The sequence below is a fragment of the Rhinolophus hipposideros genome (assembly GCF_964194185.1).
Source record: "Rhinolophus hipposideros genome assembly, chromosome: 14".
Classification (NCBI taxonomy): domain Eukaryota; kingdom Metazoa; phylum Chordata; class Mammalia; order Chiroptera; family Rhinolophidae; genus Rhinolophus; species Rhinolophus hipposideros.
Genome location: NC_138060.1, coordinates 32747411 through 32761013, shown reverse-complemented (window position 1 = coordinate 32761013; position 13603 = coordinate 32747411). Strand labels below are relative to the sequence as shown.

Below are 13603 nucleotides of genomic sequence, written 5' to 3'. Positions count from 1 at the left end.
ACTGCAAACAACTCACATGTTCTTTAGTAGGTCAATAGTCAAATAAATTGTGCTACGTCCATACCATGGGATACTACTCAGCAACAAAAAGGAACAAACTACTGATACCTGCAATAACTTGGATGAACCTCCAGAAAATTACATAGGATCAGTGATTGCCGGGAGCTGGGGTTGGAGGAGTAGGGGGAGAGATTGGCTACAAAGGAAAAGCTCAATGGAATTTTGAGGGAGTGACAGAAATATTCTATATCTTGATCATATATCTTGATCATATATCTTGAGCAGTTGTGATTACATGACTCCAAGTGTTTGTCAAAACTCATTGGACTATTTACACTCTAAAGGGTAGATTTTGCTGTATGGAAATTGTAACTCAAATTTTAAAAACATGAAAAATGATAGAAGCTTTTTATTTCATTTTCCACTTAGCTCAATTACTAAATTAACCAACATTCTCCATTCCTTCTCCAATTCGTACCCAGGATACTTACAGCTGAGTACATACAGCTAGTGCCTCTCTATTATAAGTACTGGTATTTTCTGCTTCCACCAGTTGAGCACAACACATACCAAGAATCAGTTGCGTTTGTTTCTAAACCTACGCATGTTAGTTGTGCTTGTTATTGTATTTACCTAATTTAATTAAATAGGATATTTAATAGTCATGAAATATGAGTGTGGAAAAGAAGAATTGTTTCTATGAAAATTAGGATAAATGTTTCGGAAAAACTAGCTAATAGCAACTTACTAAAAAAATTCATAAACCAAAAGTGGATAAGACAATCTTTAACAAAAGATTGCAAGGAAATGTAAAAATACAAAATCAATCCACATTTACATTGCTTTGCACGTGGCTTAAAGTTTTTGCTCCATTTTAACATAATCCAAACTAGAGATCATAGGGGATACAACATGATACCCTTTGTTTTATACAACAAAGATGTCTTGGAACTTCAATTAACAGACTCATACACAAAGAACGGATATGTCAAATGAATGTATATTTGTATGTTCTAAACTAAACATTCATGTGTTTCAAACATTTAGTTTGATGTGTTAAACTATGCGTGAACTATTATTTATGATTCCTCACTTTAACTAAATTTTTCTACTTGTCAAACTTACAGTCTCCAAATAAGAGTGAAGAAAGTGACTCAGATCTAAGACTTGACACTTTTTTGTGTTATTTTTTAATCATCTTGGCAATTTGGGTATATTTTGTTTGACAGGGTATTTGAAATATTGAATTTAGACTTTTGATTTTAATTTGAAATATTTAAAGTTATTTAATTGGTAGTAGATTGGGGATTTAAATTTGAAATGTGTAAAAGTTGAATTGATTATGTTTATAAACTATGTTTGAATTTTTCAGAGAATCTAAGGCCCTAATTCTATAACTTTTGAGTTATTATGTTTGTAAACAGAGTTTAAGTGCTAGCAATATTGGTTTATTAGATTTGTAAGCTTGCTTGTTGAATATTTGAAGTACTTTAGTAAATCAAATATATTACATTTGTAGTTGTAGTTTGAAATTCCTAAGAATTGAATCAAGTTAATAATAAGTGCTTAGGGAACTTTGTCATATTTATAAATTAATTATAAATTATACCAAAATACATTTATAATTAAAATTATAAAATTTAAAGTTAAGCTTAAAAGCCTAAGAAAAACTAGATTTTAAAACTGGATACCTTTAATAAATTTGACATTAATTAAACAAAAGTAGCTGTAAGTGTTTTTGGGTTTTTTATTTCTGTATACAAAAGCTTGCCTCATTAAAAATTCAAATGATAGGGTGGCCGGATGGCTCAATTGGTTAGAGCGCGCTCTTAACAACAAGGTTGCCAGTTCAATTCCCACATGAGACGGTGGGATGATGGGTTGCGCCCCCCCACAACTAGATTGAAAATGGATACTGGACTTGGAGCTGATGGGTCCTGGAAAAACACACCGTTCCCCAATATTCCCCAATAAACATTTTTTTTAAAAAATTCAATTGATAAAATAATGAAAGAATCAACTTCTCTCACACCTTGGTTCTCACAAAAACCGTCTCCTTAACCTTCAAGCAAAGAAAATCAAGAACTTTAAACATAGAGTTATCATATGACCCAGTGATTCCACCGCGAGATATATAACCAAGAGAAATGAAAGCATATGTCCATACAAAGACTAACACATGAATGTTCATTGTAACCTTATTTGTAATAGCCACAAATTGGAAGTAACCCAAATGGCCATTAGCAGGGGAATAAATAAATGTACCATAGTATCACCATACTATGGTACATAGAATAAATATGTAAATAAAATGTAATAGAATAGATAAATATGATAGATAAATATTAAATAAATATTTAAATAAATATTATATCTATTTATAAATAGATAAATATGGTACATAGAATAAATATGTAAATAGAATATTATCCTGCAATAAAAAGGAATAAAGTACTGATACATGGATCAGTACAACTTAGATAAACCTTGAAAACATTAATGTACATATGTGAAAGAAGCCAGACACAAAAGTCCACATGTTATATGATTCCATTTATATGAAATGTTCATAATATTTATCAGTGCAGAAGTAGAGCAGTGGTTGCCTATGGCTGGAAGGGAGGATGGGTGGAAATGGAGAGTGGCTTAACAAATATGGAGTTTCTTTTTGGGTTGAAGAAAATGTTTTGAAATTGATTTTGATTATGATTTCACAACTCTGTGAATATACCAAAAGTCATGGAATTTTACATTTTAAGTAGGTGAACTATATGGTATGTGAATTATGTCTCAATAAAGCTGAAATAGAAAGGAAGGAAGGAAGGCAAAAAGGAAGAGAGGGAGGGAAGAGAAAGAGAGAGGGAGGAAAGGAGAAAGGGAGAAAGGAAAGGAGAAAACAAAAAGAAAAACAAAGAAAATCAAAGACAAACTTCAAAATTTCAGCTTTCCCAAAATAATCACATTCCCCCTACAAGGAAACAATATTTCTAGAATCTCTTGCATATATATTTAACAAATTAATTTTGTTTTGGATATCCTGCTTCTTCACATTGTGTTCTTATTGATTTAACTCTTGTGTGAGATGCATCTGACTGAGCCTAGGTCTTATACCCTCCCCTAGCTGGTTTTATGAAATTATACCATTTTATGTACAAGTATAAGAAACTTAGCTGCAAAGGAGGTGGGGAAAGTGAGTTCTGGTTTCCACCTCAGGAGTCAGGACTTCTAAGAGTGGATTCCCTAAATAAAAGAAAGCTTTTCAACGGATGCTGAGAAACTATAATAATGTGACAAACTGTTCACTATGCTCAGCCACATGTGGAAAATGAGTTCAAGGGGGGCAAGATAGGAGGCAGAGGGACCAATGAGGTAGCTGGTGCAGGCCCACAAAGAGAGATGGTGATGACCTAAACTGAGGTCATCTGATGACCGAGTAGTACTAGAGGCAGAGAGGAGCAAACAGATTTGAGAAAGAAAATCAGCAGAACTTGAAGATTTGTTCCATGAGAGAGGTGAGGGAGTAGAGGGAATTAAGAATTTCTGGCTTAAGTGACTGAGTGGATAATGGAATCTTGACCTAAGATGAGAAAGGAACATGGGAGGAGGAACAAGTTTGGAAGTTAGAAGAAGGAGGGGGGAATATACTGAATTCTAGACATGTTATTGGTTTCTAATATAACTTCATGCAGTTAGAGAGTACACTTTGTACGAGTTGAATTCTTTTAAATTTATTGAGATTGGTTTTATGACACAAAAGCTGGTCTATTTTGGTAAATATTCCATGTGCACCTGGAAAGAATTCTGTTATTGGATGGAATGTCCTACAACTGTCAATTAAGTGAAATTGCTTGATAGTGTTATTCAAGTCTTCTATGTCTTTGCTGAGTTTCTGTCAATTTGTTCTATCAATTACTGGGAGGATGGTACAGCAATCTACAATAATGATTGTGTCTTTGTCTGTCTCTCTTTGTTCCCACCTATTTTTGCTTCATGCACAGTATTTTGAAACTCTATTATTGTAACTGCACATGAACTTCATTTCTTTAGTGTACATTTTGCTTTAATCCAAGCTAACTTTGTTTAGCCTGATAGAACTATAACTCACCTGCATTCTTGCCATCAGACCCTCCTACCTGTACATATACTATATGTCCACTCCTTTTAATCGTTAAGCCCTTTGTACATTAGATTCTGGTCAGTGTCAAACTCACTTAAGAATAAAGCATCAGGTCTATCAACCATGACCAAAATACAATAAATTTCAAACTAGAATAAGGTTTTAGTCAAAGAAAGGTAAGAGCTTGGCCTCAGTTATGTTGTTATGTTAGTATTTGCTTTAGGATTTATAGTATAAATCTTTAACTTATCAAAATCTACATTCAAGTGAAATTATACCATTTTATGTACAAGTATAAGAAACTTATAACTGCATATTTTTATTTCCTCTCTTCGCCTTTTTGCTGCTTTTCTTATACATTTTACTTATTTATGTTATAAACCTCAAAATTAGTGTTGCTAGATCTAACACATAAAAATATGGGACACCCAGTTAAATCTAAATTTCAGATGAATAATGAATAACTTAATAAAATAAGTATGTTCCAAACAATATTTAGAAATACTTATACTAATAAAGTAACAATTATTTATCTGAAATTCATATTAAACTGGGCATCTTGTATATTATTAATATCTGGCAATCATACTCATAATACATTGTTATTATTTTTGTTTAAATAGTCAATTATCCTTAAAAGAGATTTTAATAGCATTTTTAAGATTTTACATATTTATACATGCAGTTACTATTTTTGTGCCCTTTCTTCCTTTCTATAGATCCATAATCCCAACTGGAGTCATTTTCCTTATGCAAGGAGGACTTCCTTTAGCATTTATTGTTAGTACAGTCCTGTTATGATGAACACTTTTAGCTTTTGTATGTCTGAAAAAGTCTTTGTATCACCTTCATTTTTGAGAGATACTTTAGATGAGAATAGAATTCTAGATTGACAACTTTTTTCGGTACTTTAAAGATGTTACTCCACTATCTTCCTGCTTGCACTTTTTCTAACAAGAGACCTGCTATCATCCTTTTTTTGTTCCTCTCTCTCTATATTTTTTTTCTCTCTACTTTTAGATTTTTCTTTATTACTGATTTGGAAGAATTTAATTATGATGGCTTTCATGTGGTTTTCTTTATGTTTATTGTATTTAGGGTATGTTGGACTTCTTAGATCTGTGAGTCTGTCAACTTTGGAAAATTTTGGTCATTATTATCCAAATATTTTTTTTGTTCCCATCTCTTTCCTTTGGAGAGTCCATTTACACATATATTTGTCCACTTCAAGTTGTCCCACAGGTCACCGATGGTGTTTTTATTTTTAAAATCTTTTTTTCTTATGTATGTTTTACTTGGATACTGTCTATTGGTGAGTTTAAGTTCATTAATCTTTTCTTTGACAATGTCTAACTTGCCATTGATCTTATGAATGTATTTTATTTAAACATTGTAATCTTCATCTCTAGAAGTACAATTTTGTTTTTTTTTTTACATAGCCCAGGTATCGGATTAACTTTTTGAACATTTGGAATACAGTCTGTTTTGTCTTTGTCTGCTAATTCTAATGTGTGTCAGTTCTGTTTTTCATTGATTTACTTTTTTCTTTACTATGGATTGTACTTTCCTAAATCTGATCAGATCTCTAGTTGTATTATCACTTTATAAGGCATACAAAGGTTGAACAACATTTTAACACCACAGGGATGCAATTAGCAAAATGCACAATGTGGGAAACTTCACTGGACAAAAAATTAATTTCTTCAACATATAAAATGCAAGGAAAGAAAAGATTTAAGAGATTTTAACCAAATGCAGTGTGAGCACCTTGCTTGGGTCCTGACTTAAAGAAATAAACTATGTATTAGAAATAAACTATAATAAAACACTTATGAGAAAATTGGGAAAATCTGAATACTCACTAGATGTTTAATAATTGTTAATTTTTAAAGTTCTTTTAATGATTTTGTGGTTGTTTTAAAAAGCAGACCATATGTATTTTTTAGAGATACCTAGCAAAATATTTATGGGTGAAATAACACGCTGCTTGTGATTTTCTTCAAAATAATCCAAGGAGGGAAAGAGGTGAGGTACAGATGGAACAAATTGGCCATGAGATGATAATTGTTGAAACTGAGTAATAAGTACATAGTAGTTCATTATATTATTCCCTCTACTTTTACAATATTTGATATTTTTCTATAATTTAAAAAAATCAGATGTTCTGAGAAGACTTGCCCTACTCTCTCCCTGCACCTAATATAATTAATTGTGCTCAGGACTGTTCCCCTACCATTTAAATAAATTAAAAAGTCATTTATTAACAAATCTTTCTCCCTAATTCAGTCATAAACCTTGAGAGCAAAGATTGTGTCTTACTCATTTTATGTTTTTTGTACCTCTACCAACAACCACAAACCCAGGGTGCTCAATAAATTGTAGCAATTTCGCAGCTTTTTAGCCCCCATTTACAAAAGTGCTCATCATAAAGAAGCTGACTCCATCATATTGAATCAAATTTCTAGTTAGGTGTTGTATACTTTATATAAATGTATGCCAAAGGAGCCAAAGGAATCCAAAGGAACTCAGGCAATAAAACTGTCAAGACAAACCAGGTAGGGGATGGCCCGGTGGCTCAGGCGGTTAGAGCTCCGTGCTCCTAACTCCGAAGGCTGCCGGTTCGATTCCCACATGGGCCAGTGGGCTCTCAACCACAAGGTTGCCGGTTCGACTCCATCCCAAGGGATGGTGGGCTCTGCCGGCTGCAACTAGCAATGGCAACTGGACCTGGAGCTGAGCTGCGCCCTCCACAACTAAGACTGAAAGGACAACAACTTGACTTGGAAAAAAGGCCTGGAAGTACACACTGTTCCCCAATAAAGTCCTGTTCCCCTTCCCCAATAAAATCTTTAAAAAAAAAAAAAAAAAAAAAAAAAAAAAAAAAAAAAAGACAAACCAGGTATCCAGCAGGGATTGGAAGGGTCAGCAGTACTGAAACTGTTTTATAGTTCATTGTGTACTTCTCAGTTATGCATTACACTAGGACCTTTGCAAAGACCTTCTGTCCTGCCCTGCCTTTCTCCTGGGATGGCTCTAAGTCTTGTGAACCCCCAGAGGGAATATATCTGCCAAAGTGGACACCTCATTGTTAATTGGGCCCAAAATCACAACCACAGTCTAGCAGCCATTGCCATCAGAGGCCTTTCACGTATACTACATATCAGGGAAAAGCCACAGACTGAGCTGCCAAACCTCATTCCTGCCCGCTGATTAGACCCTTATAAAGGAGTTGCTGGACTCATCTCTCCACCTGAGATGGAGCTGAGACCTGCCTAGTCCAATCCAACCTGCACAACTTTGTCCTCATTTGCATCTTTACTGACCAATCAGAGCAGCTCCTTAATGACAAATCAGGATGTGTGATTCCACGAATCAGGACAGTGCTATTTGGATTAATCAAACTGCAAATTTGGATTCTTTGTTCCTATAAAAAATGGACCAATCAGGGATCAAGACTGGTGCTTTGTCTGTAAAAGGAGGCCTCCCCTTTGTCTCTTGGTATTTGCATCAGAGGCTGCTTTCCTGGGTTTGCAAGCTGTTTACCAGAATAAAGCTTCCCCTTTTATCACACCCCAGATTGGGGACTCCTGTTTGCATTAGATTGGTAGCAGCGAACTTTGTTGACAGTCTCAAGATACCATAATGTATGTGAAAGGGGTTTTTTAAAAACTGAAAAGCAGTATAAAGTTCAAAGTATAATGACTTCTTTCCAAAGCATCAACACATCTCACAGAACTCATCATTTTAGCTATTAGAAAAACTGACCTGGGATGAAATTATTCAGGCAACACCTGTTTTGGGTGAATATAAAAATATAAATATTCACCCCAATATTTTTTTCTTTCCTTGCACTATAAATACACACATGGCACGTATTATATGCCTGGTGCTCTGCTAAGTGCTAGTGACATAGAATGAGGACAGAGAGCCCAGGTACCCAGAACCAATCCTGACAAACCACCTAATCCTTGGCTATTTTTAAATCTTCCTATACCTCCCATCCCCCACCCTTAGATTCTCCTTACGCCGTTCAATCTCACGATTGATTAACTTACTAAATTATTTATATGCATATATATTATTTATCTTTTTAATTAAGAATTTTACAGATACACTAAACTGGAGGTTCCTAATTCCATCTTACAAATGTGTAACACACATGTTCCTGGAGAGTGCATGATTATGGACAAGTGGCCTTTGAGTTCTTGTGGCAGTTAGGAAGAGGGCAATTTTAGGAGCCCTTTCCAGGCTGTGTCCTCCCAGCTATCGATGAGGTTTTGTTTTACACGGCATTAAAATTGGGGGTTGTTATAAGGGTGCATGTCTCAGAATAATTTTTAAGTTCTGCATTGTTTTTATGTGGCGTTCTGCATTGGTCTTATATTTAACAACCTAACAGTTAAACATAAATATCTCTTTCAATTTGTTCACTAATTCATGAAGAAAATGGGCGCAGGTGCAGGCCACTAGGAGGGTTGGAGTGACCCGGAGTGTCCAGGCGAGGGCTGAGGGTTGGCTGAAGGAAGGCAAAACAATCAATGGCGATTCAATAACAACAACAACAACGACGACGACAATAACAATCACAGTAATAACACATCTGAGAGACGCCTCCGCCAAGTAGTAGTAAGTACCACGAATCGCGTCTCCGAGGAGCCGCCATACCTGGGACTGCGGCCCCTGCGGCTCTCGCGGCGTCCCTGGCGGCCCCCTTTTGAGCGAGGGGCGGTGGGGTGGGCGGACCTGTGCGGGTGGGGCCCGCGGGGCGGGGCGGGGCCTGGCGGGCGGGGCCTGGCGGGCGGGGCGGGGCCTGGCGGGCGGGGCGGGGCGCCGAGCCCGCGGCCGAGGGTGGGGACGAGGGGGAGGAGGGGACGGGCGGGCGGCTGGGCGGGGCGCGCTCGGGCCTCAGCTCCTCACGCGCCGCGCTCGCAGCCCAGTATCCCGCGGCGCCGTGGAGCGTGGCGGCGATCGCAGTCCGCGAGCCGAGGCAGCAGCCGCAGGGGGAGCCGCAGGCGCTCAGGTAGGCGCGGGGACGCCCGCCGCGCGGCCTGCAGCCCCGGCGCCCCGGGCCCGGGCCGAGTGTGGTGGCGAGCCTGGGGGCGGTGCGCGGAGGCCCGGGCGGGCGGGGCCGGAGCCTGGGGGCGGGGACCGGCCTGGCCGGAGGGGTCGGCGCGGGCGCGCTGCGCTGGTGGAGCTGGCGGAGCCGTGGAAGTCGGGGATCCGGGCGGTGCGGGCGCCCGTGCACTCCCAGCTCGGTCCCGGGCCGTGGCAGCCCGGGGGGTGTGGACGCCGCCTGCCCCGGGGGCGCCCACCGAGGAGCGGAGGCGGGGGACGGCCTGCTCCCTCCCACTTTCGGGGCTCCTAGGCCAGTTCGCCCGCGCAGCCCTCGGGAACTTGTTAACCGGAAAGCTTGGCAGAGAAACAAATGCCAACGTTTTGGAAGAACTGAGAGTCACGTCGTTAGGCGCTGAGGCTTGATTTTCCTTCCCCGCCCCCTGCCCAACCTCGGCCCGACTTGGCCAAAGAAGGATGTGTCACCAGTTCGGGGCCTTGGGCGGGATCCCCGGCCCGCCTGGGAGGGGGAGCACCTGAAACAAAGGTAAACGGAGGCCGGGCAGACCCCAGTCCTGCCCCGCCACGGTCTCCGGGCCGAGCGGGTGGGTCTCGCTCCCGCGCCGCCCCGGCCGCCGCCTCCGAGGGGCTTTCTCCTGGGGGATCTCGATGGAAACCAGCTGGCTGGGCTTGGAGTTGATGCTGCATCTGAACTCTGTGGTGCTCACGTTAGTCCCAATCCTCCGATTCTGGGAAAGCTTACGGAAATTTTATCCAGTTTCAGTGGTCAGCAAACGTAAGGGAGGATAAATTGCTGTTTGTACATTACAAGGTATTTTCTTATTAGAAAATGATCTGAGAGCACGAAATAAAAATTCTTAACACGTAAGCAGAAACGTGATTTGTAGTGCCGTCCAAAATCTAAGGAAGTGTTCCTCCTCAAAATCATTCATGTACAGAACATCCCCCAAACCTTTGGTGCCAGGCGTTTTTCTTTGTTCTTTATTAGTCTCAGGCCTCAGTTTCTTGTAAACAGAGCACCCAGTGCGGAGACCCTAAGAATTGCCATACTAGGTCAGAGCCTGTGCATCCAAATTCGCAAGCAGCAGACGTGAAATAAAACACGGTTTTCTTTCTTGGAGATGCCATTAAAATTATCTCAATTTCATTCCTTTCAGTAGTGTCCCAGGACTTAGTGAAAGCCTTTTAAAAAACTGATAGACCACTCCTAATTTATGCATACGATTTATTCACATTTATTGCATCCAAATGGTGCTCCTATCCTCTCTGGCAGAAGAACTAACTTATGAGATACTTGTGGGGAAAACTTGGATGTTTTATAAATCTGGGAGCTCAGAAATTGAGGACAAGGGAAAATAAAGTTAAGTTTTTTAAAAACAGAAAAAATTTGGAGAAGTCTTTACCAGGACCAGCCTGGTTGTTGAGTTAAAAAAAAATAGCTTTATCCACTAACAACCTGAACATTAAGCAGTTAAAGATTTATTTGTATTCATTAGTATTTGCATATTTTAAAATGCAGCTTAACATTCTGGAGTGTGAAGGGGCTGACTTTATCCTAGTCTGAATTAATTTGGCCTTAATGTTTAGCTGAAACCAGCTGCCCTAAGAGAATGAAAGTTTTGTTTCAGTAAGAAGGGACTAGGAGATGAGTAATTTTGGAGTATGAGGTACTGTTTAAACCGTAACTCTGCTTTTAAACTCTTCAGAGGCTCCTAATTACCTCTGGCAAACAGTCTCCATGGACCTGGCCCCATCCTTCTACACGCAGCGAAAACTATATATACTTCCTCTCTGAAACTTTTGTTGACATCTGCTCCTCCCCCAGAATAAGAAACCCCACCACCTGGAGTAGAATTGATCACCCTTATGGGCATTATCATCCTCTAAATTAGGGGCTTTTGGGCGTGGAGCTCTTGACAATCGGACCAGATAATTCTTTGCTGTAGGAGGCTGTCCTGTGCATTAGAGGATGTTTAGCAGCATTCCTGGCCTCTACTTAATAGATGCTAGTATTACCCCCATTCCCAGTTGTGACAAACATTCACACAACCCACACAGTTGTCAGTCAGAAATACCTCCAGACATTGCCAGGAGTCCTCTGGGAGGGCCCAGATCACCCCTACCTGAGAACCACTGTTCTAAACAGACTGCTGCCTTAACACCAGTGACACTGCATTGTCCTCATTTACTTATGTGTTGATTTTATCTACTATGCTAAGCTTGAGAGCAGGAGCAGCCATTCATTTATTTGACCAATATCTGAGGGAGGGCCGACTTTGCCAGCTAGACACCATTTAGGTCTGGGAGTCTAGTGGTAAAAGCAATTGATGTGGTTTCTGCACTCCTAGACATTATAAAGAGTAACAGATGCATTCATGTACAATGATAGAATCACCTCATTACAACTGTGATAAACTCTAGAAGTACCGGATCCTCTGAGTACATAAAACGGGTCGTGACCTAGTTTGGAAACTAGGAAGTTTTCCTTGGAAATGGGCTTGAAGGTGAGGTGGACTCTGAAGGATAAATAGCAATTACAAGGTGAAGCTTATGGGGACAATATTCTGGCAGAAGGAACAGGACCTTTTCTGGGAACTCAGACACAAGAATGACTGGAATATGGAGAATGATAGGGGCAAGAAGATATAAAATGAATCTGGGAAAGTAAGTGAAGGCTATCTCTAGCAGCAGTTCTCAGTCCAGCCTGCTCATCAAAATCACAAGAGGAACTTAAAATTAGCGCAGGGCCATCCTCTAAGCCCATTAAATCGGAATGTCTGCAGTGGTCCTACTCACTCCCCAACTGCTATTTTCCCCACAACTTCCAATGGGATAACCACTGTTACTAGTTTCCAGTAATTTACTATAACAAACAGCGGGGACCAAGGAGGTAGCGGAGGAGATGGAAAGAAGTAGATCGGTACAGGAGATATATTAGGAGGCGTACATCTAGACATTTTCTCAAGACATTCAAGCAAATGCATATTCTTTCCATCTGTTGTTTACATAAATGGTAGCATATTGTACACACCGTTGTGTTTCTTGTTTTGTTCTCTTATTCTCAGAATAATGTCTTGGAAATCTTTCCATTTCAATGTATAGCTGCCTTACTATTTTGAATTACTGTATAGTACTCCATTGTATAGATATACCACAGACTATTTAACCACCCTATTAATGGACATTTAAATTGTTTCCAATAATTTACTATAACTGACGATACTAATGCCAGTTCATGTGTGTGAATATATTTGCAAGATAGATTCCTAGAAGTGGAATTGTTGGGTCAAATATGTGCACACATATTTGTAAAGATTTGTGTTTGTAAAAGATCACTCTGGTTATATTGGAGAAAATTGTTTGGAATGAAACAAGTGAATGTGGGGGGCAGCTGGCCCTAATTAAGTTTACTGTGTTCTGTAGAATGAATTGTGTTCCCCCATTGATATTTTGAAGCTTTGTCCCCCAAAATGATTATATTTGGAGAAAGAGTCTTTAGGGGGTAATTAAAAGAGGTCATAGGCGTGGGACCCTAATCTGATAAAATTGGTGACCTTGTAAGAAGAGTAGTGAAGGCCTTGTGAGCACATAGTGAGAAGGTGGCTATCTGTGAGCTAAGTACAAAATTCTCACCAGAAACCGACCCTGCTGGACCTTGATCTGGGACTTATGTAAATTTCTGGAAATTCTATAAATTTCTTTTTTTTTTAAGCCAGCCAGTCTATAGTATTTTATGGTGGCCTGAGCCAACAAATACTGTGGAAAGGTAGAAGAGAAAAGATGGTAGCTGGGACTGAGGAAGGAGGTAGCAGGAAATGGAGAGAAATAGATATGGAGACAGGAGATGTATTGAGGAGGCGTAATTGATAGGATTTGATGATTGATATGGCACAAGCGGTGAGAGGGAGACATAAGTGTGTAGGGTGACTTCCAGGGTTCTGGCTTGCCCGTCCTGGTGAATGGTGGAGTTGTTACCTAAGATAGAGAACACTGGGAGGACAAATAGTGTTGAGGTGGGTTTAAATCACATTTCACTTTGAGATTGGTGAGACCTGTAAGTGGATCTGATAATAAGCATCTGATAATTCAAATCCGTAAGCCAGAGGAGTGGGCCGAACTGGGGACACAAGTTTTTAGGTGTGAATTGAAAGGTGTGGATGGAATTACCTAGGACAGAGGTTGCAAACCTCTGCCCTACAGCTGAAGGACACAGCTGAACCTGCCTGACAGATATGTTTTGTTTTTCCAATACTGTGGTTTTTGTTATTTAATTTTGAGTTAATTGCCAATAATTTAAAATCTGAAGATTTCCCATGAAAATCCAGATTTGGGGTTTTTCTTTAAAACATGTGAAGATGTAGCGCTACTGAGCTGGCTTTCCCGTGTGGCAACAATTGATTGGAGCTAAGTCAC

General features: G+C 39.6%; 1 protein-coding gene across 5 annotated transcripts in view; it reads left to right on the top strand.

The window, feature by feature from the left end:
* The first annotated feature begins 8967 nt into the window (after nt 1-8967).
* PPP2R3A (protein phosphatase 2 regulatory subunit B''alpha) overlaps nt 8968-13603 on the top strand; it is a 140315-nt gene continuing 135679 nt past the window's right edge. For 4 of the 5 annotated variants that reach the window (XM_081071559.1, XM_081071556.1, XM_081071560.1 and 1 more), the window contains exon 1: nt 8968-9137. The gene's annotated coding sequence lies outside the window, so the exon portion shown is untranslated. The remainder of the gene's footprint in view (nt 9138-13603) is intronic. The other variant, XM_081071558.1, reaches the window with a different exon arrangement.